Source organism: Haematobia irritans, chromosome 1 (genome assembly GCF_050003625.1).
Source record: "Haematobia irritans isolate KBUSLIRL chromosome 1, ASM5000362v1, whole genome shotgun sequence".
Taxonomy (NCBI): Eukaryota; Metazoa; Arthropoda; class Insecta; order Diptera; family Muscidae; genus Haematobia; species Haematobia irritans.
The window spans coordinates 129,990,052-129,993,304 of NC_134397.1; the positions used below are offsets into that span (position 1 = coordinate 129,990,052).

The window sequence follows — 3,253 nt, forward strand, 5'->3', positions numbered from 1 at the left end:
TGGGCTGTTGCATCTTTTAAGTAAGTATGCAACAAGGGAATATAAAGGCATGGAATATTTTGGAATTTTGAGACATATATTGGTGTTTGTTTATTAAACCTTTTAAATGAAAGTTATTAATATTTTATCGGTAGTTTAGAAAAAAGTTATAACGAATATTGAGGAAAATATGTTGAAATTGAAAGTGTATTGAAATTTTTATTATTCTGTGTAAAAAACTAATATTCAATTCCAGATGAATTTGGAAAATTTTTGTTATATCTCAGCGTATAGTTTATTCATAAATTGGTAAGTATGTTTTTAATATGACTTTCTTTTAAAAATATTTTTTATGTATATTATTATTTGTTAATTAATTTTTTTGGAAAACAGGTTAATGCTTTTCTTTGTTGTAAAAACAATATTTAATTTCAGAGCAACTCCAGATGGATTCGAACAAATAAAAAATAGAGAATTGGTAAGTTTTCTTTTAAAAATTGGCTTTATTTTAACTAGAATATTTACGTTTTTGTGACCTTTTTATCATCAAAATTACAGGTTTTTAATACCTTATTTTAGTATTTCTTTAATCAAATTTTTTGGAAACCAATGTAATATTTTTAATGAAATATTTAATATTTAATTTCAGAATAACCCCTTAAACATTTGGACAAATTGTTAGTACTCCTTTGCCTGTAATTTAATAGTGAATTGGTAAGGATTCTTTAACTTTCTTTTAGCCCTGGACAGTCATCCTTATTTTTTGTACATTAACAGCCTTTGTCATTTTGACTACGGCTCATTTCAAGACGCTAAAATTTTCATCGTCAGCGAAAAAGTGAACCAAACTTGAGTTTATTTTCTTATTCAATTTGGTTTTAAGTAGTATAAAACAAAAATTCATAAAACGGTCGAATTAGTATAACTTAAATTCACCTTTTCCCAATAGACTAAAATGCATTTTAAATCGAAAATTAAACTACGTGTCGTCATTTTGACAAATGATGACTGTCTAGGGTTATCAAGAATATTTGTTTTTTAATGCATATTATTTTTTTCATTAGATTTTTTGAAAACTTATTTAATAATTTTATTTAATATTTAATTTCAGAGTAACCCAAATAAATTTGGACAACTTTTTATATTTCCCTTCAGCGTACAATTTAATAGAGAATTGGTAAGTTTTATATTAAAACTTTGGCTTTCTTTCAACTAGAATATTTATTTTATTATATCCTTCACATCGATAACAACACAGTTTTATGAGTTTATATAGAATACTTCATTATTTCTCTAATTGTTTCAGGTACAAATTTTATGAGATACGTTTTCCAAAGAAAAGTTGAATTCTTTACACCATTTGATAAAATACCCCAAATATGGTAAGTTACAAGGTAAAATGAAGAATTAAAAATTATATTTCATTACATGGTGTTAATTTTTAACAATTTTCATTTTTGTTTCCATTTTTTCCAGCAAGATATGTGAAAAAACTACCTACGATGAATAAAAAAAGGATAAGTCAAAATGTCCAAACAGCGGGTTCAAATGAACTACTATCTTTTCCACGTGGTCATCATTTTTATTCACAAAAAACATTGTATTAAGAATTTTCATCATAAGTTTTTATAATAAAGTACTTTTGCTTAAAGAAAGTTTAATTTTAATGTATGAAAATTTTCATAATAGTAAAACGGTTTGTTGTTCCTTTAATTATTTAATTTCTCTGTACTGTGGAATGATTGATTTAAAAATAGTTTAGTCGTCGACATTTTAAAAAGACTGTTAACCAATTTTTATTATCGGGTTTCCCACAAAATAAGCAAGTAAACCAAAATAATACTGACTTTTTAACTTGGTAGGGGTATATAAATCTTATGGTGTTGTAAAAATGAACTAAACTACAATGTTATAGATGAACTAAAATTTAAGAAAATTATAAACTAGACAAGTTGAAAAAAATCTTAAGGGCTAAATCATGGTCAATATTACTACAGTTTAGTTCATTTTGCAATGGAAAAGGGTTCACTGTTTTTTCAGTGTATGCTGCTATGCCGGTAGGGAAATGTTCAAATACAGACACATATTGGTTACAAAATAAATTCCATTTGATCATTATGAAATGGTCCGTGGGTTTCCTAGGGTTTATCAAACAATAATTCGAAATTTCAATAATCATGCTAATTTACATTAAATGGAGCATTAATAAATCCGCAAAAGCAGCGTGGGACCTTTTGGATGTTGTGTAGTTCTCTGCCAAGGAAATTTATTTGTTATCTCGTGACGAAACAATAATCCAACGACATACTGTACTATCGTATACTGCAATTTACAAGGTGTATGTTATTCCATATCGACCACATTGGGAGGTTGCCATTGCGTTTCTTAGACATGGGAATATTGATTTCCAACTATACAAAGTACGAGTATATGTATTATGGATCAGGGAGAAAATTTATGAGAACTTAACGATGTCTGTGGGAGCCACCGTGGTGCAATGGTTAGCATGCCCGCCTTGCATACACAAGGTCGTGGGTTCGATTCCTGCTTCGACCGAACCGAAGTGATAAGAGAGAATTTCACCAATGTGGTCTCACAAAGGACTGAATAGTCTATGTGAGCCTGATACATCGGGCTGCCACCTAACCTATCCTAACGATGTCCGTATGTCTCTTGTAATTACGACGTAGTGATAACGCTCTATCATCTAGTGGCCCCACTAAGGGGTGTATTTTCTACAATCGTCAGAATCACCTTTGCCTACTCTCCGTCCTATGTACTCTCGTAATAGATTTAGTGTTCGCCGTTCATAAATTGTAAAATTTCATCTCTCGATTTACGTCGTGATTGGTTCCGGAATTTGACGACGTTAATCGAAATGACGTTAAGCGAATTAAAAATTGCTCATTGGTGCAATGGTTAGCATGCCCGCATTGCATACACAAGGTCGTAGGTTCGAGTCCTGCTTCGACCGAACACCAAAAAAAAGTTTTTCAGCGGTGGATTATCCCTCCTCAGTAATGCTGGCGACATTTCTGAGGGGTTCACAGCTTCTCTAAGTAGTTTCACTGCAATGTGGAACGCCGTTCGGACTCGGCTATAAAAAAGGAGGTCCCTTGTCATTGAGCTTAACATGGAATCGGGCAGCACTCAGTGATAAGAGAGAAGTTCACCAATGTGGTATCACAATGGACTGAATAGTCTAAATGAGCCTGATACATCGGGCTGCCACCTAACCTAACCTAACTTACTCCTAAGTCCGCTGTGTCCGAGA

The 3,253-nt window shown here is 31.5% G+C and overlaps 1 long non-coding RNA gene across 1 annotated transcript; it reads left to right on the forward strand.

Annotated features, from left to right (window-relative positions):
• Positions 1-234: 234 nt before the first annotated feature.
• LOC142241938 (uncharacterized) lies at positions 235-1,129 on the forward strand. Its single transcript, XR_012723880.1, has 4 exons — positions 235-288; positions 415-457; positions 629-693; positions 1,091-1,129. It is a non-coding gene; the product is annotated as an uncharacterized LOC142241938 (long non-coding RNA).
• The last annotated feature ends 2,124 nt before the right edge of the window (positions 1,130-3,253 follow it).